This window comes from Pseudophryne corroboree, chromosome 9, assembly GCF_028390025.1.
Source record: "Pseudophryne corroboree isolate aPseCor3 chromosome 9, aPseCor3.hap2, whole genome shotgun sequence".
Taxonomy (NCBI): domain Eukaryota; kingdom Metazoa; phylum Chordata; class Amphibia; order Anura; family Myobatrachidae; genus Pseudophryne; species Pseudophryne corroboree.
In genome coordinates this window covers 263,500,548-263,526,840 of record NC_086452.1, presented here as the reverse complement: position 1 = coordinate 263,526,840, position 26,293 = coordinate 263,500,548, and the positions used below count along the sequence as shown (strand labels likewise).

The 26,293-nt window shown below is 45.9% G+C and overlaps 1 protein-coding gene across 1 annotated transcript in view; it reads left to right on the top strand.

The window, feature by feature from the left end:
* The first annotated feature begins 221 nt into the window (after positions 1-221).
* DDR2 (discoidin domain receptor tyrosine kinase 2) overlaps positions 222-26,293 on the top strand; it is a 429,134-nt gene continuing 403,062 nt past the window's right edge. The window contains exon 1 of the mRNA XM_063940268.1: positions 222-643. The gene's annotated coding sequence lies outside the window, so the exon portion shown is untranslated. The remainder of the gene's footprint in view (positions 644-26,293) is intronic.

Genomic DNA, 26,293 nt, shown 5'->3' with positions numbered 1-26,293 from the left:
TTGCAAACTAAAACATTTCTGCAGTGGATCTCTATTTGTATATAACTTTGTTCATTGTAAGCCATGTTGGGGTCAGGGATGGGGGGGGGCTCTGACAGAAGCTAGTGTTATTGTGAGCTAAATTTTCTTTCCTTAATTGAAACCAAATGTTGTCCAGGTTGCATGCTGGGATCTTTGGCAGCTTCTTTGCCATACACAGAAATTTTCTGAAAGACGTCTTACATGAGGCACATTACTGACCCTCCCTGCAAACATTTCCTTTGGAAACGGATGACTCTGTCTTCTTCTCCTATAGCTCTGGATTTTGATTTAAAGAAAGTGCTTTTAAAATACTGTATATGGAATTTTTTGTGATGTGCTCTTGAAATCTTCAGCTCAGAAAGGGAACATTTTACTTTTTGTTTGATTGTTTTGTCGATTTCAGTTGATTAACTTAATATTCAGGGATGTGCTGTTAAAGCATAAAGTTTGTTATCTGAAATGGTAAGAAGACTTCAGAAAAAACGTACTGTACTAGAAAATGTATGAGAGGAAACGGGATCTCTTATGAAGAATTGAAGATGTGGAAATTTTACCATTGACAGTACTTGGAATCTTGCTGAAGCCGTCTATAAATCACGGAGACCGCATATTTAACAAGCATGTAAGTTTCAGATATGTGACCGTTTATATTTTCACAACATTTTCTTATTCTACTGTATATTTCATGTATAATGCATTCCCATATGCTTTAAAAATGTACATTATTGTATACTGTTCCCTGTGCTTCATGTGTATTGCAAGACCAATCTTAGTGCAGGGAAACGTGACTCTGTCACTACTGTAAGCTATGCTAAGAGCTTGGCATGGTGTTGCCGGCTCCTCTTGCAGAAATGGAGATTATTTCATGCTTGGAGATTACTTATTTCAGAGCGAGAATATTTTCACTACATTGTTTTTGTTAAATCATTTATTTTTTATACAGGATACTTTTCATGTGCAGAGTATATAGACTCACTTATACACCTAAATATAGATTACCTATCCAGACTATTTATTTTCTTAAATAAGGGCGGAGTTATCATTTGCTGCATTTTAGCCCTGATAAACACAATTTCTTACCTCTGCAAATAGTGTCAAAAAGAAATTAAATATTGTGGCAATATATCAAGAATTACCTGTTGGGAACTGGAAATCAATAGGATCACTTACGCGATCACTTTACTTCCGGGTTCTGGCCCAGTAGAGTTACTGCGCATGTGTGCCCACCTGGCTGCTTATGTGCAAGTGGATATTAATGGAGACGGATTCAAAGGAGTGATGATGTTGCCTATACAATGGCTAATGGCATCAGAAGATAACTCCTGCGTAACCCTTTTAATAAATGGGGATAGCTTAGTAAATAGGCCCCTATATGGTGATATGCAATTTTATGAAAATATAGAATCTACTCCAAAAAACTCTAAAGCAGAAGTATAAATATATAAATGATACTTTTCTTGATCACATATATTATAAGTGAAACAAACAAAAACAATATCAACATATTAGATTATGTTGCTATAGCATCAGTGTTATGTAAAAAGAAGGGAGGAAATACATATTAATGAACATTGTATATTTATAAAGTGTTACAATATTGGCCCTCATTCCGAGTTGTTCGCTCGCAAGCTGCTTTTAGCAGCATTGCACACGCTAAGCCGCCGCCTACTGGGAGTGAATCTTAACTTATCAAAATTGCGAACGTAAGATTCTCAAAATTGCGAATAGAAATTTCTTTGCAGTTTCTGAGTAGCTCGAGACTTACTCTGCCATTGCGATCAGTTCAGTCAGTTTCGTTCCTGGTTTGACGTCACAAACACACCCAGCGTTCGCCCAGACACTCCCCCGTTTCTTCAGACACTCCCGCGTTTTTCCCAGAAACGGTAGCGTTTTTTTCACACACTCCCATAAAACGGCCAGTTTCCGCCCAGAAACACCCACTTCCTGTCAATCACATTACGATCACCACTTAGCATTCATATAATTTCCTACCCCTCTGGACCTTACAGTCTAAGGGCCTAATTCAGACCTGATCGTAGATGTGCTAAATTTAGCACATCTACGATCAGCTTCCCTGACATGCGGGGAAATGCTCAGCACAGGACTAGTCTGCCCCGCATACTAGTACATTACTATGTTTACATATTGTTTGTGGAATAGCAACCAAATGAAGTACTACAAGGTTTGTTTAAATGTATTTGTATATGTATGTATATAGAGCACTGTGGGCACATGGCACTGTGGGGGCATATCTGGCACTGTGGGGTCATATGTGGCACTGTAGGGGCATAGGTAGAACTGTGGGCACATGGCACTGTGGGGGCATATCTAGCACTGTGGGGGCATATCTGGCACTGTGGGGGCATATGTGGCACTCTGGGGGCATATCTAGCATTGTGGGCACATGGCACTGAGGGGGCATATCTGTATCTGGCACTGTGTGGGCATATGTGGCACTGTGGGGTCATATGTGGCACTGTGGGGGCATATCTAGCACTGTGGGGGCATATCTGGCACATGGCACTGTGGGGTCATATGTGGCACTGTGGGGGCATATCTGGCATTGTGGGCACATGGCACTGTGAGGGCATATGTGCCACTGTGGGGGCCTAACTAGCACTGTGGGCATATGTGGCACTGTGGGGGCATATGTGGCACTGTGGGGTCATATGTGGCACTGTGGGGGCATATCTAGCACTGTGGGGGCATATCTGGCACTGTGGGGTCATATCTGGCACATGGTACTGTGGGGGCATATCTGTATCTGGCACTGTGGGGGCATATCTGGCACTGTGGGTACATGGCACTGTGGTGGCATATCTGTATCTGGCACTGTGGGGGCATATCTGTATCTGGCACTGTGGGGTCATATGTGGCACTGTGGGGGCATATCTACTAGCACTGTGGGCACATGGCACCCACTATCTCCCTGTCACCCACTATCTCCCTGTGACCCCAGCCTCCTCAGTAACCCACTATCTCCATCACCTCTGCCACCCAGTCACGCACTTTCTCCCTGTCACTGACAATCTCCCTGGACCCCTGGGGGTACTATTGTGTGGCAATGCCCCTTCCTTGTGAGACCACACCTCTTTTAAAATGTGATCCCATCAAGGGGCGCTAAATTCTAAATTTGCTTACCAAAAAAATGAAGCTCGGGCCGGCCCTGGCTTCTAGCTAGCTATTATCATTATTGTAGAAAATTATAGGTAAAATCTTATTGGCTGTATGTATTATATATATATATAATATAATGTATGTATGTACATACGTGAATTAAATATTGGTATGATGTAGAAATAATACATTATTTGGAAATAACGTGTGTGTGGCCATAAACCAAGTATACTCTAATAGATATATAGGTAACATTTCCCATATTTTGAATACACATATTCAAGTTGCGTTATGTATCTGTCAACAGATTACTAATGATAGTTATGTGGCCTTGGCCTGGGCACTGGTATTCTTTGAATCCTGGGTATGTCCATGGTTTGGCTGCACTTTTAGAACTTTCTTATTCTTCCCCACCCTGCTGAGATGTTAATATTCTTGTTGGGAAGAAATGCATTTTACATAGAGGAGGAAATGACAGAAAAATGTCCAGAACATGTGCAAGTATACCACTGCTGCCTCAGTAGAGTAGACCCCAAAAGGGTCTAGTGTGCATACCTGTAAAGTGGTCTGTGTACAAATCAATACAGGATCCTGGAGAGCACCAGAAGTGTCTTTACTAAGTCATATTGAACAAAATAGCTGCAGGAGCACTTCTTGCATAACCAAAAAATGTCCTGTTTAACAAATGCTTTCTGTATGAAAGGTAACAATCATGAAATCTGCATACAGTGCATCCGGAAAGTATTCACAGCGCTTCACTTTTTTCACTTTTTCTTATATTACAGCCTTATTCCAAGCTGGAATAAACAATTTTTTCCCCTTAAAATTCAACACACAATACCCCATAATGACATCATGAAAAAGTTTTTTGAGATTTTTGCAAATTTATTAAAAATAAAAAACTAAGAAATCACATGTACATATACGTATGCACAGCCTTTGCTCAATACTTTGTTGATGCACCTTTGGCAGCAATTACAGCCTCAAGTCTTTTTTAATATGATGCCACAAAATTGGCATACCTATCTTTGGGCAGTTTTGCCCATTCCTCTTTGCAGCACCTCTCAAGCTCCATCAGGTTGGATGGGAAGCATTGGTGCACAGCCATTTTCAGATCTCTCCAGAGATGTTTAAACAAATTCAAGTCTGGGCTCTGGCTGGGCCACTCAAGGACATTCACAGAGTTTTCCTGAAGCCACTCCTTTGATATCTTGGCTGTGTGCTTAGGGTCATTGTCCTGCTGAAAGATAAACCATCGTCCCAGTCTGAGGTCAAGAGCACTCTGGAGCAGGTTTTCATCCAAAATGTCTCTGTACATTGCTGCACTCATCTTTTCCTCTATCCTGACTAGTCTCCCAGTTCCTGTCACTGAAAAACATCCTCACAGCATGATGCTGCTACCACCAGGCTTCACTGTAGGGATGGTATTGGCCTGGTGATGAGCGGTGTCTGGTTTCCTCCAAACATGATGCCTGGCATTCACGCCAAAGAGTTCAATGTTTGGGCCTAATTCAGATCTGATCGCAGCAGCACATTTGTTAGCTAATGGGCAAAACCATGTGCACTGCAGGGGGGCAGATATAACATGTGCCAATAGGGGTGTCCATCACGAGGCCCCCACATACTGCATTATTCAATTGGAGGAGTCTCCCTCCAGCAGCTGAACTCTTCATGAACAGTGGCTGCTGAGGAGCTCCTTCATGCACAGTCAGTCTTGCAGGATAGTGAAGGGAAATCCCGCAAGACAGTAACTGTGTGCTCCGGTGCGCTGTTCCTGCTGCTGCTCTGTGCATGACATCCCTGCTGCTGCTCCGTAAGTGATGTCCAGTGTGTGAATTTTTTACTAGTAGGGGCCCCCACAATTTTCGTTGCCCTGGGCTCCCACCAGCCTTAATCTGGTCCTGCATCCACATCCCCTTTTTCAACAAACAGAACAATAAACAAGTATGTTGGTGTAAGACAGTGTAACAGTTGTTAGAACAAACATAAAGACTAAAGAACAAACATAAACTAGTCCTGGAATTTTAGATTAGATTTATTTATTTATTACGAGTTATTTATATAGTGCACACATATTCCGCAGTGCTTTACAGATAATATTTGGCCATTCACATCAGTCCCTGCCCCAGTGGAGCTTACAATCTATATCCATGCTTGCCTACTCTCCCGCATTCAGCGGGAGGCTCCCGATTTTCAGATGAGCCTCCCGCTGCCCCGGAAACCTTGACAGCCCTCCCGGTTTTTAAAGCTCCTTGCCTGAATATAAGTACCGTGCATGCGCGAGTCCGGAGAGGTCGGGGGGGCGTGGCCAGCACGGGAGACTTCCTGGCCGTCCACCGCAGGGTTGTGTGTCCTGCACACTGCAGCAGGGCTCTGCTTCTGCTTCCATGTGACTGGCTCCTCCCACCACACTCAGGGCTGTAGCGTGGATCTGCCCAGCAGCAGCAGCCTCAGCTGTAGTGTACTGTATGCTGTGTATAATGTAATATGGGGGTAGGGGGGGTGGGCTGTGTAGTGTACTGTATGCTGTGTATAATGTAATATGGGGGGAGAGGGGGGGGCTGTGTAGTGTACTGTATGCTGTGTATAATGTAATATGGGGGGAGGGGGAGTGGGCTGTATAGCATACTGTATGCTGTGTATAATGTAATATGGGGGGAGGGGGGTGGGCTGTGTAGCGTACTGTATGCTGTGTATAATGTAATATGGGGAGAGGGGGGGTGGGCTGTGTAGTGTACTGTATGCTGTGTATAATGTAATATGGGGGGAGGGGGGGTGGGCTGTGTAGTGTACTGTATGCTGTGTATAATGTAATATGGGGGGAGAGGGGGGGGCTGTGTAGTGTACTGTATGCTGTGTATAATGTAATATGGGGGGAGGGGGAGTGGGCTGTGTAGCGTACTGTATGCTGTGTATAATGTAATATGGGGGAGGGGGGTGGGCTGTGTAGCGTACTGTATGCTGTGTATAATGTAATATGGGGGGTGGGCTGTGTAGTGTACTGTATGCTGTGTATAATGTAATATGGGGGAGGGGATCTGTGTGTGCTGTGTTTAATGTAATGTACTGGGTGTAATATTAGGGAGGGGGGCTATGTACTGTATGCTGTGTTTAAAGTAATGTGGGCGAGGGGGTCTTTATGCTGTGTTTAATGTAATGTACTGGGTGTAATATGGGGGAGGGGGGCTATGTACTGTATGCTGTGTATAATGTAATGTGGGGGGAGGGGATCTGTGTGTGCTGTGTTTAATGTAATGTACTGGGTGTAATATGGGCGAGTGGGGCTATGTACTGTATGCTGTGTATAATGTAATGTGGCGGAGGGGATCTATGTATATGCTTTGTTTAATGAAGGGTTGCCTACCCTCCCGCATTTAGCGGAAGGCTGCCATTTTTTAGGTGACCCTCCCGTTGATGCACAAAAGCACCGGGTCCTCCTGGTTTTAACGTACAGCTCACCGAAAATGAGTACTGCGCATGCGTGAGTCCGGAATGCCGGTTATCTGGGCCTGTCCACATCATGACGTCACCCGTGCAGTCACCGCCCCCGGCATTTTGGACTCGCGCATGCACAGTCCGCATTTTGGGTGAGCTCAGAATCCTGGGGGCGGGGTCTGCAGGGGCTACGTCATGACAGTCACAGCAGGGTTTTGAGCAGCGGTGGCTCAAAGAAGAGGTTTTTTCATATAGCCGGCACTGTCATGGCGGGCAGCAGTGTCACCAGCAGAGGAGGCAGCAGTGGTACTCTCAAATAAAATGTGAAGGCACAGCAGGCTCCTTTATGCTGGATGCCAAATGCCCTTCAGCCATGTTTGACAAGCGCGTCTCCTGTCAATAGTTTTGCACATTTAGTTGCAACCATTGCAGTAACTCCAGGTTTGTTTCAAGTTTATTGTTGTCTATTTCTCTATTTGCAACAACATTATTTTTATTTTGTATGACAACATTCATGTGCATATATTTGCTTATAGAATGAATAGTGTAACACATAACTGCAAAAAGTAAAACACATAAGAAGCACCTATGGCCCTCATTCCGAGTTGATCGCTTGCTAGCTGCTTTTAGCAGCATTACAAACGCTAGGCCGCCGCCCTCTGGGAGTGTATCTTAGCTTAGCAGAATAGCGAACGAAAGATTAGCAGAATTGCTACTAAATAATTCCCTGCAGTTTCTGAGTAGCTCCAGACCTACTCACAGATTGCGATCACCTCAGTCCGTTTAGTTCCTGGTTGGACATCACAAACACGCCCTGCGTTCGGCCAGCCACTCCCCCGTTTCTCCAGCCACTCCTGCGTTTTTCCCTGGCATGCCTGCGTTTTTTTTGCACACTCCCGGAAAACGCTCAGTTACCTCCCAGAAACGCCCCTTTCCTGTCAATCACTCACCGATCAGCAGTGCGAATGAAAAGCACCGCACGAACACCAGCAAATCTACTAAGTTTTGTGTTAAATAACTTAGCGCATGCACGCTGCGTACCATGCGCATGCGCATTTTCCACCTAATCGCTGTGTTGCGAAAAATGGCAACGAGCGAACAACTCGGAATGACCACCTATAATTGGGCTACATTTGCTTTATATTACTAATTATATTGAGCAATCTGGCTTTGTATATGAATTAACATTTATCCCAACTTTGGAGTACCAGGAACACAGGGCGAAGTGTCATATGGAATTTTGGTTATGGCACAATGTGGACATTACTACATCACAACCATGGGGGATATTCAGACCTGATCGCTCGCTAGCTATTTTTTGCAGCGCTGCGAGCAGATAGTTGCCGCTTATAGGGAGTGTATTTTCACTTTGCAAGTGTGCGATCGCATGTGCAGCCAAGCAGTACAAAAAAGATTTGTGCAGTTTCTGAGTAGCCCAGGACTTACTCAGCCGCTGCGATCACTTCAGTCTTTTTGTTCCCGGAATTGATGTCAGACACCCGCCCTGCAAACGCTTGGACACGCCTGCGTTTTTCCAAATACTCCCAGAAAATGGTCAGTTGACACCCTCAAGCGCCCTCTTCCTGTCAATCTCCTTGCGATCGGCTGTGCAAATGGATTCTTCGTTAAAGCCATCTCTAAGCAACAATCCGCTTCGCACCCGTACGAAGCGCCTGCGCATTGCAGTGCATACGCAGTTCGGACCTGATCGTAGCGCTGCGAAAAAACCTAGCCTGCGATCAGGTCTGAATGACCCCCTAAGTCACAGTAGGGGTATGGCCACACACAGAGGCAGATCTAGTACTTTTGCAGCTTTAACCACTTGCCTGGCATGGTCGCAACAGATGCCTGCAAGTGCTTTATCTGACCCGGGAGCACAGGATGCGACCAGTCAGATGGACAGTGATAGGCGCGGCAGGGAAGAGAAACTTCCCTCCGCTGCTGCTCACAGAGGCCTCTGCCTTCCAGCCCCCAGTGTTGCAGTGCTGCCGATCATTGGGAGCCAATTAACCTAATTAAATATACTACCAGTATATTTTTGTATTGTGGGAGGAAACCGGAGTACCCTGTGGAAACCCACACAAGCACAAGAATATACAAACTCCACACTGTTAGGGCCATGATGGGAATCAAACCCATGACCTCAGTGCTGTGAGGCAGTAATGCTAACCATTGCATTGTCCGTGCTGCTCATTTTTTGGGTTCTTTGGCATTGTTTAGGCTTGTCATGTGTTAGCAGGTCTGTTGTAAAAGCTAGATTTACTGAAAATGCATTTCCCTGAAAATCCATGTTTTAAAGCTATTGTGTCCCATATGGAGGCGGCCATTATGCATACCTCCTGCTGTCCCGATTTTCGTGGGACTGTCCTGCTGTCCTATCCGCAGGCTGCAGTGTCCCGCGGTGGGGGGGACAGTTGGGAGTCTCTGTCACTTGCTGCTCTGCTTAGCAGAACAGCGGTGAATAGACGCTGTGCGCATGCGCACAGCGGCTATTCACTAGAGACAGAGGGCGCTGGCCATGCCCCCTCAGTGATGAAAACTGCAGCACTCCCACGAAGCCTCACCCCATTTTCCCGGCGGCAGGGAGCTAGACACGCCCTATGCGGGGGGGGGGGGATGACATGCTGCATTCTGCTTACACCTCCCTGAAACCAGTTTTCAAATGTAGGCAAGTATGTCTATATCCCCTATCACATGTACACACAGACACATTCACACTACGGTTAATTTTTGTTGGAAGCCAATTAACCTACCAGTATATTTTTGGATTGTGGGTGGAAACCGGAGTACCCGGAGGAAACCCACGCAGGTACGGAGAGAATATACAAACTCCGTACAGTTAAGTCCATGGTGGGAATCGAACCCATGACCTCAGTGCTGTGAGGCAGTAATGCTAACCATTACACCATCCGTACTGCCCCGATTATATGTGGAAATTCTCCCAGACCTGGTGACAAAGAAACAGGCTAGTAGAGTGACTGGTTGTTGAATAGGCTGTCTATTGAGCAAGGGCATGGGACTGTCCTGCACCCCAATAAGAGCTACTTCATGAGACTTATTGCTCATGATGATGCATGTTCAACTTCATACAACTTAAGATGGTGTTGAGGTGTTGGCTCACACACCCCTAGAAGGTGACCCCTGTTTAAATCCTGCTCATGTGTTTGTTGCTGTATGTTTTGTCTGTGGGCCTAATTCAGGGTTGATCGCAGCAGCAAATTTGTTAGCAGTTGGGCAAAACCAAGGCCCTCATTCCGAGTTGTTCGCTCACTAGCTACTTTTAGCAGAAATGCAAACACAAAGCCGCCGCCCTCTGGGAGAGTATCTTAGCATAGCAGAATTGCTAACGAAAGATTTGCAATTGCTACCGAAAGATTAGCAATTCTGCTATTATTAGCAGAATTGCTAACGAAATCAATTTCCTTGCAGTTTCTGAGTAGCTCTAGACCTACTCCTAGATTGCGATTACCTCAGTCCGTTTAGTTCCTGGTTTGACGTCACAAACACTCCCTGCGTTCGGCCAGCCACTCCCCCGTTTCTCCAGACACTCCTGCGTTTTTACCTGGCACGCCTGCGTTTTTTAGCACACTCCCAGAAAACGGCCAGTTTCCGCCCAGGAACACCCACTTCCTGTCAATCACACTACGATCAGCAAAGCGATTGAAAAGCTTTGTTCGCCCGTGAGTAAAATAGCATCGTTTTGTGTAAAATTGCTTAGCGCGTGCGCCCTGCTGTGCATACGCATGCGCAGAACTGACGGATTTTAGCCTATTAGCAATTCTGCTAAAATTAACAGCGAGCGAACAACTCGGAATGAGGGCCCATGTGCACTGCAGAGGGGACAGATATAACATGTGCAGAGAGAGTTAGATTTGGGTGGGGTGTGTTCAAACAAATCTAAATTGCAGTGTAAAAATAAAGCAGCCAGTATTTACCCTGCACAGACACAAAATAACCCACCCAAATCTAGAGATGAGCGGGTTCGGTTCCTCTGAATCCGAACCCGCCCGAACTTCAGGTTTTTTACACGGGTCCGAGCAGGCTCGGATCTTCCCGCCTTGCTCGGCTAACCCGAGCGCGCCCGAACGTCATCATCACGCTGTCGGATTCTCGCGAGGCTCAGATTCTATCGCGAGACTCGGATTCTATATAAGGAGCCGCGCGTCGCCGCCATTTTCACACGTGCATTGAGAGTCATAGGGAGAGGACGTGGCTGGCGTCCTCTCCGTTTAGAGAAGAGAGAGACACAGTATTTTGGGGAGCATTATTAGGAGGAGTACTACTATACTGTATACTACTATACTACTTGCTGAAGTGATATTTATAGATTAGATAGTGTGACTGTAAGTGTATTATCTGACTTGTGGGGGAGACACTGACAGTGGGGAGCAGTTAGAGTCTGAGAGCAGGACTCAGGAGTACATATAACGTACAGTGCACACTTTTGCTGCCAGAGTCAGTGCCACACTGCCATTGTTGTGACCACACTGACCACCAGTATAATAATATATTTTGTGATTGTCTGCTTAGGCCTCGGAGTACTAGTTGCAAGTTGCAACGTGACCTGAAGTGACCACCAGTTTAATAATCAATCACCACCAGTTTAATATATATATATATATATATATATATATATAATTGTATATAATATATATATATATATAATATTGTATACCACCTACCCGTGGTTTTTTTTTTTTCATTCTTCTTTATACATACTACTATAGTAGCTTACTGTAGCAGTCTGCGGTGCTGTGCTGACCTGACAGTGTCCAGCAGGTCCGTCATCAGTCATTACATAATAAATATATATAGTACCTGTCCGGCTGCAGTACTAGTGATATTATATTGATTTCATCTCATTATCAATAATTTATCATCCAGTCTAGACTCTATATTAGCAGCAGACACAGTACGTTAGTCCACGGCTGTAGCTACCTCTGTGTCGGCACTCGGCAGTCCATCCATAATTGTATACCACCTACCCGTGTTTTTTTTTTTTTTCTTTCTTCTTTGTACATACTACTATAGAGTATAGTAGCTTACTGTAGCAGTCTGCGGTGCTGCTGAGCTGACAGTGTCCAGCAGGTCCGTCATCAGTCATCATTACCTAATAAATATATTATCTACCTGTCCGGCTGCAGTACTAGTGATATTATATATACATACATATATATATTGATTTCATCTCATTATCAATCATCCAGTCTATATTAGCAGCAGACACAGTACGTTAGTCCACGGCTGTAGCTACCTCTGTGTCGGCACTCGGCAGTCCATCCATAATTGTATACCACCTACCCGTGGTTTTTTTTTTCCTTTCTTCTTTGTACATACTACTATAGTATAGTAGCTTACTGTAGCAGTCTGCGGTGCTGCTGAGCTGACAGTGTCCAGCAGGTCCGTCATCAGTCATCATTACCTAATAAATATATTATCTACCTGTCCGGCTGCAGTACTAGTGATATTATATATACATACATATATATATTGATTTAATCTCATTATCAATCATCCAGTCTATATTAGCAGCAGACACAGTACGTTAGTCCACGGCTGTAGCTACCTCTGTGTCGGCACTCGGCAGTCCATCCATAATTGTATACCACCTACCCGTGGTGGTTTTTTTTTTCTTTCTTCTTTGTACATACTACTATAGAGTATAGTAGCTTACTGTAGCAGTCTGCGGTGCTGCTGAGCTGACAGTGTCCAGCAGGTCCGTCATCAGTCATCATTACCTAATAAATATATTATCTACCTGTCCGGCTGCAGTACTAGTGATATTATATATACATACATATATATATTGATTTCATCTCATTATCAATCATCCAGTCTATATTAGCAGCAGACACAGTACGTTAGTCCACGGCTGTAGCTACCTCTGTGTCAGCACTCAGCAGTCCATCCATAATTGTATACCACCTACCCGTGGTTTTTTTTTTTTCTTTCTTCTTTGTACATACTACTATAGTATAGTAGCTTACTGTAGCAGTCTGCGGTGCTGCTGAGCTGACAGTGTCCAGCAGGTCCGTCATCAGTCATCATTACCTAATAAATATATTATCTACCTGTCCGGCTGCAGTACTAGTGATATTATATATACATACATATATATATTGATTTCATCTCATTATCAATCATCCAGTCTATATTAGCAGCAGACACAGTACGTTAGTCCACGGCTGTAGCTACCTCTGTGTCGGCACTCAGCAGTCCATCCATAATTGTATACCACCTACCCGTGTTTTTTTTTTTTCTTTCTTCTTTGTACATACTACTATAGTATAGTAGCTTACTGTAGCAGTCTGCGGTGCTGCTGAGCTGACAGTGTCCAGCAGGTCCGTCATCAGTCATCATTACCTAATAAATATATTATCTACCTGTCCGGCTGCAGTACTAGTGATATTATATATACATACATATATATATTGATTTCATCTCATTATCAATCATCCAGTCTATATTAGCAGCAGACACAGTACGTTAGTCCACGGCTGTAGCTACCTCTGTGTCGGCACTCGGCAGTCCATCCATAATTGTATACCACCTACCCGTGGTTTTTTTTTTTTTCTTTCTTCTTTGTACATACTACTATAGTATAGTAGCTTACTGTAGCAGTCTGCGGTGCTGCTGAGCTGACAGTGTCCAGCAGGTCCGTCATCAGTCATCATTACCTAATAAATATATTATCTACCTGTCCGGCTGCAGTACTAGTGATATTATATATACATACATATATATATATTGATTTCATCTCATTATCATCCAGTCTATATTAGCAGCAGACACAGTACGGTAGTCCACGGCTGTAGCTACCTCTGTGTCGGCACTCGGCAGTCCATCCATAAGTATACTAGTATCCATCCATCTCCATTGTTTACCTGAGGTGCCTTTTAGTTGTGCCTATTAAAATATGGAGAACAAAAATGTTGAGGTTCCAAAATTAGGGAAAGATCAAGATCCACTTCCACCTCGTGCTGAAGCTGCTGCCACTAGTCATGGCCGAGACGATGAAATGCCAGCAACGTCGTCTGCCAAGGCCGATGCCCAATGTCATAGTACAGAGCATGTCAAATCCAAAACACCAAATATCAGTAAAAAAAGGACTCCAAAACCTAAAATAAAATTGTCGGAGGAGAAGCGTAAACTTGCCAATATGCCATTTACCACACGGAGTGGCAAGGAACGGCTGAGGCCCTGGCCTATGTTCATGGCTAGTGGTTCAGCTTCACATGAGGATGGAAGCACTCAGCCTCTCGCTAGAAAACTGAAAAGACTCAAGCTGGCAAAAGCACCGCAAAGAACTGTGCGTTCTTCGAAATCCCAAATCCACAAGGAGAGTCCAATTGTGTCGGTTGCGATGCCTGACCTTCCCAACACTGGACGTGAAGAGCATGTGCCTTCCACCATTTGCACGCCCCCTGCAAGTGCTGGAAGGAGCACCCGCAGTCCAGTTCCTGATAGTCAGATTGAAGATGTCAGTGTTGAAGTACACCAGGATGAGGAGGATATGGGTGTTGCTGGCGCTGGGGAGGAAATTGACCAGGAGGATTCTGATGGTGAGGTGGTTTGTTTAAGTCAGGCACCCGGGGAGACACCTGTTGTCCGTGGGAGGAATATGGCCGTTGACATGCCTGGTGAAAATACCAAAAAAATCAGCTCTTCAGTGTGGAGGTATTTCAACAGAAAAGCGGACAACAGGTGTCAAGCCGTGTGTTGCCTTTGTCAAGCTGTAATAAGTAGGGGTAAGGACGTTAACCACCTCGGAACATCCTCCCTTATACGTCACCTGCAGCGCATTCATAATAAGTCAGTGACAAGTTCAAAAACTTTGGGTGACAGCGGAAGCAGTCCACTGACCAGTAAATCCCTTCCTCTTGTAACCAAGCTCACGCAAACCACCCCACCAACTCCCTCAGTGTCAATTTCCTCCTTCCCCAGGAATGCCAATAGTCCTGCAGGCCATGTCACTGGCAATTCTGACGATTCCTCTCCTGCCTGGGATTCCTCCAATGCATCCTTGCGTGTAACGCCTACTGCTGCTGGCGCTGCTGTTGTTGCTGCTGGGAGTCGATGGTCATCCCAGAGGGGAAGTCGGAAGACCACTTGTACTACTTCCAGTAAGCAATTGACTGTCCAACAGTCCTTTGCGAGGAAGATGAAATATCACAGCAGTCATCCTGCTGCAAAGCGGATAACTGAGGCCTTGACAACTATGTTGGTGTTAGACGTGCGTCCGGTATCCGCCGTTAGTTCACAGGGAACTACACAATTTCTTGAGGTAGTGTGCCCCCGTTACCAAATACCATCTAGGTTCCACTTCTCTAGGCAGGCGATACCAAAAATGTACACAGACCTCAGAAAAAGACTCACCAGTGTCCTAAAAAATGCAGCTGTACCCAATGTCCACTTAACCACGGACATGTGGACAAGTGGAGCAGGGCAGGGTCAGGACTATATGACTGTGACAGCCCACTGGGTAGATGTATGGACTCCCGCCGCAAGAACAGCAGCGGCGGCACCAGTAGCAGCATCTCGCAAACGCCAACTCTTTCCTAGGCAGGCTACGCTTTGTATCACCGCTTTCCAGAATACGCACACAGCTGAAAACCTCTTACGGCAACTGAGGAAGATCATCGCGGAATGGCTTACCCCAATTGGACTCTCCTGTGGATTTGTGGCATCGGACAACGCCAGCAATATTGTGTGTGCATTAAATATGGGCAAATTCCAGCACGTCCCATGTTTTGCACATACCTTGAATTTGGTGGTGCAGAATTTTTAAAAAAACGACAGGGGCGTGCAAGAGATGCTGTCGGTGGCCAGAAGAATTGCGGGACACTTTCGGCGTACAGGCACCACGTACAGAAGACTGGAGCACCACCAAAAACTACTGAACCTGCCCTGCCATCATCTGAAGCAAGAAGTGGTAACGAGGTGGAATTCAACCCTCTATATGCTTCAGAGGTTGGAGGAGCAGCAAAAGGCCATTCAAGCCTATACAATTGAGCACGATATAGGAGGTGGAATGCACCTGTCTCAAGCGCAGTGGAGAATGATTTCAACGTTGTGCAAGGTTCTGATGCCCTTTGAACTTGCCACACGTGAAGTCAGTTCAGACACTGCCAGCCTGAGTCAGGTCATTCCCCTCATCAGGCTTTTGCAGAAGAAGCTGGAGACATTGAAGGAGGAGCTAACACGGAGCGATTCCGCTAGGCATGTGGGACTTGTGGATGGAGCCCTTAATTCGCTTAACAAGGATTCACGGGTGGTCAATCTGTTGAAATCAGAGCACTACATTTTGGCCACCGTGCTCGATCCTAGATTTAAAGCCTACCTTGTATCTCTCTTTCCGGCAGACACAAGTCTGCTGGGGTTGAAAGACCTGCTGGTGAGAAAATTGTCAAGTCAAGCGGAACGCGACCTGTCAACATCTCCTCCTTCACATTCTCCCGCAACTGGGGGTGCGAGGAAAAGGCTCAGAATTCCGAGCCCACCCGCTGGCGGTGATGCAGGGCAGTCTGGAGCGACTGCTGATGCTGACATCTGGTCCGGACTGAAGGACCTGACAACGATTACGGACATGTCGTCTACTGTCACTGCATATGATTCTCTCACCATTGAAAGAATGGTGGAGGATTATATGAGTGACCGCATCCAAGTAGACACGTCACACAGTCCGTACTTATACTGGCAGGAAAAAGAGGCAATTTGGAGGCCCTTGCACAAACTGGCTTTATTCTACCTAAGTTGCCCTCCCACAAGTGTGTACTCCGAAAGAGTGTTTAGTGCCGCCGCTCACCTTGTCAGCAATCGGCGTACGAGGTTACATCCAGAAAATGTGGAGAAGATGATGTTCATTAAAATGAATTATAATCAATTCCTCCGTGGAGACATTGACCAGCAGCAATTGCCTCCACAAAGTACACAGGGAGCTGAGATGGTGGATTCCAGTGGGGATGAATTGATAATCTGTGAGGAGGGGGATGTACACGGTGATATATCGGAGGATGATGATGAGGTGGACATCTTGCCTCTGTAGAGCCAGTTTGTGCAAGGAGAGATTAATTGCTTCTTTTTTGGTGGGGGTCCAAACCAACCCGTCATTTCAGTCACAGTCGTGTGGCAGACCCTGTCACTGAAATGATGGGTTGGTTAAAGTGTGCATGTCCTGTTTATACAACATAAGGGTGGGTGGGAGGGCCCAAGGACAATTCCATCTTGCACCTCTTTTTTCTTTAATTTTTCTTTGCGTCATGTGCTGTTTGGGGATGGTTTTTTGGAAGGGACATCCTGCGTGACACTGCAGTGACACTCCTAGATGGGCCCGGTGTTTGTGTCGGCCACTAGGGTCGCTTATCTTACTCACACAGCTACCTCATTGCGCCTCTTTTTTTCTTTGCGTCATGTGCTGTTTGGGGAGGGTTTTTTGGAAGGGACATCCTGCGTGACACTGCAGTGACACTCCTAGATGGGCCCGGTGTTTGTGTCGGCCACTAGGGTCGCTTATCTTACTCACACAGCTACCTCATTGCGCCTCTTTTTTTCTTTGCGTCATGTGCTGTTTGGGGAGGGTTTTTTGGAAGGGACATCCTGCGTGACACTGCAGTGACACTCCTAGATGGGCCCGGTGTTTGTGTCGGCCACTAGGGTCGCTTATCTTACTCACACAGCTACCTCATTGCGCCTCTTTTTTTCTTTGCGTCATGTGCTGTTTGGGGAGGGTTTTTTGGAAGGGACATCCTGCGTGACACTGCAGTGACACTCCTAGATGGGCCCGGTGTTTGTGTCGGCCACTAGGGTCGCTTAGCTTAGTCATCCAGCGACCTAGGTGCAAATTTTAGGACTAAAAATAATATTGTGAGGTGTGAGGTATTCAGAATAGACTGAAAATGAGTGTAAATTATGGTTTTTGAGGTTAATAATACTTTGGGATCAAAATGACCCCCAAATTCTATGATTTAAGCTGTTTTTTAGTGTTTTTTGAAAAAAACACCCGAATCCAAAACACACCCGAATCCGACAAAAAAAATTCGGTGAGGTTTTGCCAAAACGCGGTCGAACCCAAAACACGGCCGCGGAACCGAACCCAAAACCAAAACACAAAACCCGAAAAATTTCCGGCGCTCATCTCTACCCAAATCTAACTCTCTCTGCAAATGTTATATCTGCCTCCCCTGCAGTGCACATGGGGCCTAATTCAGATCTGTTCGCTCACTAGCTAGATTTTGCAGCGCTGCGAGCCGATAGCCCCCACCTATATAGAGTGTATTTTAGCTTTGCAAGTGTGCGAACGCGTGTGCAGGCGCCCTGTACAAAAACAGCTTTTTCTGAGTAGCTCTGACCTTACTCAGCCACTGCGATCACTTCAGCCTATTCGACCTCGCAATTGACGTCAGACACCCTCCCTGCAAACGCTTTGACACACCTGCATTTTTCCAACCACCCGCAGAAAACGGTCAGTTGCCACCCACAAACGCCCTCTTCCTGTCAATCTCCTTGCGAACGGCTGTGCAAATGGTTTCTTCGTTAGAACCAGTGCACAACTACGATCCGCTTTGTAACCGCGCGGCACGCCTTCGCATTGCTGGGAAGCGAAAAACTCTAGCAAGCGAACAGATCTGAATTACCCCCATGGTTTTGCCCAGCTACTAACAAATTTGCTGCTGCGATCAACTCTGAATTAGCCCCTGTGTTTCCATACATCAGACTGTCTTTAAAACGTCATTACACTTTTATTGGACTGTTCATGTATGTATATGTCTAAAGCATTGTCCATTGTTAATGCCACACACAATTCTGTCCCTGATAAGCTCCCTTGCTAATGCAATATAAACATATTTCTTTGCTAGTAGTTTCAGTCTGGCACAGTGGTGCAAGTATGGGGGTACGCTCGGGTATGAAGTACCCTTAAGAATCTGGCAGTAGGTACTCAGTACTATCTGCCACACACTTTGCACCCGTGACCGCCATTACCGCAATTATAATGCAACACAAAGTAACAAGACCATGGTGCTTGGCAGCATGACAGTGCCTCACAGTTTGTCAGGTTGTCAGGGTTACTGGGAGCGCAACGGTGATGTCACGACGCCACATCACACTTCCTCCTCTGGCGGCTGTGGCTGGCGTGAGGAGAGGAGCCTGATTGCACTTCCCCGCAGCATCTCTTGCTGGGAGCATTAATTTCTAATATAATGTGGACATTACTATATATGTCTACTATTTTTTGGGTATAACTACATATTTCTATTGTAATGTGGACACTACTATATATTTCTATTATACTGGGGGTATCACTATATATTTCTATTATACTGGGGCTAGTACTATATATTTCTAGCCTTGCTTCCAGAGTGCAAAGAAAAGGGCCTTTGTAGTATCGCCACGCCACTAGTGTCATGTAGCCACTCCCACTTGTGGCATGTGGCCATGCCCCTCACATCACATGACCACGCCCATTTTCGCCACTGGTCTGGCAGCATATGACTAAGGGGCCCCACACAGCAGTGTTAAAATCATTTCTGTCCATCATAACATTTTTCACTGGTAAGCATATCTCAGGAAACTTTTTTAGCCTCTTGATCTTCCCCCTCTGAATAGACAAATGTGACTTATTAACAGCCTCAGCTCCAGCTATGATGAGCATGTATATGCCTGTACCTTTTCTATTTGTCTGAGAGTCCTGCACAGCAGTATGCTTGCCACCAGAGGCGGATTGGCCATAGGGTTTACAGGGAAGATTCCCGGTGGGCCGACGCACCAGTGGGGCCTGTTTTGTTTGAGGACATGTGGTCCTATTTATAGACATAATGAATAAGATGCAAATTAATTTGCATATATGAAAATTACTTTGCCACTTAGCCTGTCATTGCAGATGATCTAGTGTATGCTCTGTCTGCCTGCTTGGCTGACATATAAGATTGAGTGAATAGTGATTGGGATACGGTTGGTGTAATAAGCAAGAAACTATATCTTTCTAAAGAATGATATAGTTTCCTAAAATCTGAAGATGTATCATATAATGTGCTCATAACATTTAATTTTATTTCCTTTTAACTTCCCCCTTGATGCTAGACATGCCCACTATCTGGAAAGTCTTGGGGGGAGGGTGCTGCTGCCATGGCCCATGGCTAGACCTTACACCTCTGGTGCTGCCCATGTGGGGCCACTAGTACAAAGTTTTCCAGGGCCACTTTTTGTTCCCAATCCGCCCCTGCTTGCCACTACTTCTTGAACTTAGGCATCACCTAAACTCAGAGGATCTCTGTGTCGGACTCCGAGTCCTTATGCCATCACAGCCAGACTTCTGACACCACGTAAAGTGGTCTGTGTGCAAATTACCACAGGCCCTGGAGAGCTGCAGAAGCGTGTCTTTACTATCTGCAAGACATACAGAACAAAATAGCTGCAGCAGCAATTCCTGTATAACAAAAATTATGCTCTGCATGATTTAATACAATGGTCACCAAATTGACTGTATAACATAGTAGGAGTTATCTGACATAACAGGCTGAAGGCCTGATTCAGGGGTGGTCGCAATGTTGATGTTTTTGCAGTTCAGCGAATTTTTACTAGTGTGCATTATGTGCAAAATGCTCTTAATGTGAATAATGTATTAATAACTTAAATGACAGTACAAGGATTAAATGGAAATTGCATTCATTATAGCTCTGTCTGGATAGTTTATTCTCAGTTTAGAGCGATAGTGAAAGCTGGAACAATGGGGGTAATTCTGAGTTGATCGCAGCAGCAAATTTGTTAGCAGTTGGGCAAAACCATGGCCCTCATTCCGAGTTGTTCGCTCGGTAAAAATCTTCGCATCGCAGCGATTTTCCGCTTAATGCGCATGCGCAATGTTCGCACTGCGACTGCGCCAAGTAAATTTGCTATGCAGTTAGGAATTTTACTCACGGCTTTTTCATCGTTCTGGAGATCGTAATGTGATTGACAGGAAATGGGTGTTACTGGGCGGAAACAGGCCGTTTTATGGGCGTGTGTGAAAAAACGCTACCGTTTCCGGAAAAAACGCAGGAGTGGCCGGAGAAACGTAGGAGTGTCTGGGCGAACGCTGGGTGTGTTTGTGACGTCAAACCAGGAACGACAAGCAGTGAAATGATCGCAGATGCCGAGTAAGTCTGGAGCTACTCAGAAACTGCTACGAGGTGTGTAATCGCAATATTGCGAATACATCGTTCGCAATTTTAAGATGCTAAGATTCACTCCCAGTAGGCGGCGGCTTAGCATGAGCAAATCTGCTAAAATCCGCTTGCGAGCGAACAACTCGGAATGACCTCCCATGTGCAGTGCAGGGGGGGGGGGGGCAGATATAACATTTGCAGAGAGAGTTAGATTTGGGTGGGTTATTTTGTTTCTGTGCAGGGTAAATACTGACTGCTTTATTTTTACACTGCAATTTAGATTTCAGTTTGAATACACCCCACCCAAATCTAACTCTCTCTGCACATGTTATATATGCCACCCTGCAGTGCACATGGTTTTGCCCAACTGCTAACAAATTTGCTGTTGCGATCAACTCGGAATTAGGCCCAATATACAGTACAAAGTAGAACCAAGGACAATTTTACAGAATATAGTACAGGACATCATTATTCTATTCTAATGGTGCCCATACACCTGTGCGATTGCCTTCGACGCAATATCGGCCTCGATTTCCCTTGAAGCTCACCTTGAGACAAATCTCATTGAAAGTGCATTTTTTTAGTGCATTCGATGCGCATACAATCCTGTGATTTATCTCATGCCCCTTACGACCGGAATTCGGATGGTATCAGATGCTCGAATTCGAGCGCATCTCTTCTCATGCTGCCCAAAAGCACACCAGATTTATCTGTCAGATTAAGAAAAATTTAAATAGAGGGCTGGCCTATCTGGGGGATATATAAACAAGCAGCCATTTTATAGTCTGTGCACTTCTGTTTGCTCTGTGACTAGAGAAGTTTGGTTTATACCTGCTGCTCATTCCACATTGCTAGCTACCGTGCACTGCTTTGTTCTGCTTGCATTACAAAGTGTTTCTATACTGCTGTGTGTGTGTGTATAGATGGATTCTACTCGCTATCAGGCTCTCATGTGCTACTCTGTGCTGAAGGTGAGGGGAGACCGGGAGAGGGCCCAGCAAAGGCGGAGGGAGAGATCTTGCTGGACCAAGAAGTGGCTGCTTAAGCGGCCTACTCATTCCTACATGCCCCTCCTGGATGAGATCAGGGACAATAACCCGGATGACTACCGCAACTTCCTGCGCATGAATGACGACACCTTCCAGGAGTTGCTGCGTCTGGTGACCCCCCTCATACAGAAGCGGGATACCAAATGGCGGGTTCCTGTCCCTGCTGAGGAGAGGCTCGTGGCTACCCTGCGGTTCCTTGCTACTGGACAGTCGTTTGAGGACCTGAAGTATGGGACCCGTATCTCTGCGCAGGCTTTGGGGCACATCATACCTGAAACCTGCAAGGCTATTATCAAAGTGCTTCAGTATAAGTACTGCAAGGTAAGAAAATTACACCACACATTGCTTGTCGTGTAACAAAATGTTTTATTTTGCAAACTGAAATTGCGTAAAAAAAATTATGCTTTTTATTTCAAGACATAATTGTATATGAAGCCAACATGGCTTAACTTTTTCAAACAGTATAAAGTTTTCATTATGCATTTTCTCTTACGTTCTAGAGGATGCTGGGGTCCATTTTAGTACCATGGGGTATAGAGGGTTCTGCAGAAGCCTTCGGCACTTTAAGACTTTTCAACAGTGTGAACTTGCTCCTCCCTCTATGCCCCTCCTCCAGACCTCAGTTTAGAAAATGTGCCCGGGAGACTGGCTGCACATCAGTGCATGAGTTTGAATGAAAAAGACTTTGTTAGGTTTTTTATTTTACAGGGAAGCTGCTGGCAACAGCTTCCCTGCTTCGTGGGACTTAGGGGGGGAAGTAGAAACCAACTTCTTATATGTTTAATGGCTCTGCTCCCACTGACAGGACACCATTAGCTTCTGAAGGGTACTGAACACAGCCCTTGCCTGGCTGCTGCTCACTCCCACAGCACTGCCGCCACCCCCTAACAGAGCCAGAAGTCAGAAGGCTGGTGAGTATTAACCGGAGACCTGCAGAGAGGGGCCCTCATGGTGGCATAAATGTACCAGCGCAGCACGGGATGCTGCGTAGCAACATGTCTCTCAGCACAGGGTGCAGGACGCGCGCGGGGGGGCCGTGCTCTGAGGGACATGATACATCCTTACTCTCACTGGCAAAATGTACATACATGTGAGCCGCTGATGTACACTACCCCTGCCAGTATAAATATTACTATGGCTGAACCGCGCCATTACAGGGGGTGGGGCTTCACCTCAGAATTACTTATAACACTCATTTGGCTCCATTTTCTCCTCACAGAGACGCCGGAGCGCTGATCCTACAGGCTGCTTCTCCTCACACATCGCTGATACACGTACCAGGGTGTTATAGAATGGAGGGGAGCACATAATTTATTGAAGTCTGCGGGCTTCACATTGGTTAAAAAGCGCTGTTTTGATATATATGTATATTCATTGTATGTAATACATATAGGGCGCATGGTGTGGACTGGCAATTCCCTCTGGGTCCCTCTGACAGACATTAGTGTAGGTCTGTCCCCATTAGCTCCCGTGTGTGTGAGTGGTGTGACTGTACACACGTGTACCATGTCTAGAGAAAGTAGTTCCCCAGAGGAACCCATTTTGGAAGCACAAGAGTGTTCTGAGCCTGTGTGGGTGAGAAAGCTGCAGAGTAATATTGCTAAACTAGCAAGGAAATTCGCTCCTTGGAGACAGTCTGTGGAAGATGCTCTATTTGCTGATTCACCTACAACATCCACTCGGGACCCCTCCAGTTCCCAGAAAAGTTCCCTGGCCCAAATTATGCAAAGGGACACTGACACAGATTCCGACACTGACGTCGACACTGGGGATTTGAGGGGGGTAGATCCCAAACTGGCTAAGAGCATTCAATGTATGATAGTCGCTATAAAAGAGGTGTTGGAATTTACTGACACAACACCTCCACCCGAGGAAAAAGATTATTTTAAATTAAATAAAACACAGGTGGTGACTTTTCCTCCGTCTAAGGACTTAATACCTTTTTTGAGGAATCCTGGGCTAACCCGGAAAATAAATTTGCTATCCCTAAAAGGTTGCGGGTAACATACCCTTTCCGTGAAGAGGATAGGCGTAAGTGGGAGTCACCACCAATGATAGACACCTCAGTCTCTAGGTTGTCAAAGAAAATCATTTTACCTGCCCCGGGGTCAGCTTCATTAAAAGAACCTGCTGACTGCAAATTAGAGACGACTTTAAAGTCCATCTATGTTGCTACGGGTACATTACTCAGGCCCACAATTGCTTCTGCGTGGGTAGGTAACGCAGTTGAAAAGTGGGCAGATAACTTGATTGTTGATAAAGATGACATGCTGCAAATTCTAGGTCATATCAAAGACTCTGCAGGTTACTTGGTTGAGGCTATGAAGGACGTAGGCTTACTGGGCTCACGGGCCTCTGCTATGGTGATTTCAGCCCGCAGGGTGCTCTGGATCCGACAATGGAATGCTGACGCAGAATCCAAAACAAATATTGAGGCGCTCCCTTGAGGTGGAAAAGGCTCAGGAGATCCAGAGCTTGGTCAAACAACTGTTGAAAACAAGAACAGTATCAATTCATCAGTGCATTCGCCTGTTGGGGAAAATGCTAGCGGCTTACGAGGCGCTACAATATGGCCTATTCCATGCCAGGGTCTTCCAGTGGGACCTACTGGACAAGTGGTCAGGGTCGCATCTCCACATGCATCAAAGGATAATCTTGTCAGTGAAAGCCAGAATTTTGCTCCTGTGGTGGCTACAAATTTCTCACCTCCTGGAGGGACGCAGGTTTGGGATTCAGACCTGAATCCTGGTGACCACGGATGAGAGTCCCCGAGGATGGGGAGCAGTCACGCAAGGAGAATGCTTCCAAGGAAGATGGTCAAGTCAAGAAACTCGACTTCACATAAACATTCTGGAGTTGAGAGCTGTGTACAACAGCCTTCATCAAGCGGCACACCTTCTTCAAGGTCGTCTCATACAGATCCAGTCAGACAATGTAACGGCAGTAGCTTACATAAACCGTCAAGGCGGAACAAAAAGCAGGGCGGCAATGGCAGAGGTGACAAAGATACTCCTCTGGGCAGAAAGACATGCAAAAGCTCTGTCTGCAATTTTCATTCCGGGAGTGGACAACTGGGAAGCAGACTTCCTCAGCAGACACGATCTCCATCCAGGAGAATGGGGCCTCCACCCAGAAGTCTTTGCGGTGGTAACAAGTCGTTGGGGCGTTCCTCAAGTGGACATGATGGCATCTCATCTCAACAAGAAGCTTCCGACATATTGTTCCAGGTCGAGAGACCCACAAGCAATAGCAGTGGATGCACTGGTGACCCAGTGGATGTTTCAGTCGGTGTATCTGTTCCTTCCACTTCCACTTGTTCCAAGGGTTCTCAAGATCATCAGAAGAACAAGAGTTCAAGCAATTCTCAAGGAGGGCCTGTTATCCAGATCTTCAAGAGTTATTACTGGAAGATCCTCGGCCTCTTCCTCTTCGCGAGGACCTGCTTCAGCAGGGGCCGTTAGTTTATCAGGACTTACCGCGGCTGCGTTTGACGGCATGGCTGTTGAGCGCCAGATCCTAGCCCGTAAGTGTATTCCCAATTAAGTCATTCCCACACTTATTCTGGCCAGGAAAGGGGTAATGTCCAAACATTACCATCGTATTTGGAGAAAATATGTATCTTGGTGTGAATCCAAGAAGTCTCCTGCGGTGGAGTTTCAATTAGGACGTCTTCTCCTATTTCTACAGGCGGGTGTGGATGCTGGATTGAGATTAGGATCTATCAAGGTTCAGATTTCGGCCATGTCCGTTTTCTTTCAAAAACAATTGGCTTCTCTTCCTGAGGTCCAGACGTTCGTAAAGGGGGTTCTGCGCATCCAACCTCCCTTTGTGCCTCCTGCGGCACCATGGGATCTTAATGTGGTGTTGCAGTTCCTTAAATCGGACTGGTTTGAGCCTCTACAAGACGTAGAGTTAAAGTTTCTCACTTGGAAAGTGGTCATGCTATTGGCCTTGGCCTCAGGCAGACGGGTGTCTGAGTTAGGAGCTCTCTCACACAAGAGTCCTTACTTAATATTTCATGAAGATAGGGCTGAACTGAGAACATGTCAGCACTTTCTTCCGAAGGTTGTCTCTCTTCTTTTCATATCAACCATCCAGTGGTGGTGCCAGTAGCTTCTGACACCTCAGCCGTCTCAAAATCCTTGGATGTCGTCAGAGCGTTGAGGATTTATGTTGCAAGAACGGCTAGAATAAGGAAAACAGAATCTTTGTTTGTCCTCTATGACCCCAACAAGATTGGGGGTCCTGCTTCTAAGCAGACTATTGCGCGCTGGATCAGGGGTACCATTCAGCACGCTCATTCCACGGCAGGATTGCCGTTACCGACTGTGGTAAAAGCCCACTCTACAAGAAAAGTGGGTTCGTCCTGGGCGGCTGCCCAGGGTGTCTCGGGTTTACAAATCTGCCGAGCTGCTACTTGGTCAGGTGCAAACACGTTTGCTATGTTTTATAAGTTTGACACCTTGGCTGCTGACGACCTAAGATTTGGTCAGTCAGTTCTGCAGGAACATTAGCACTTTCCCGCCCATA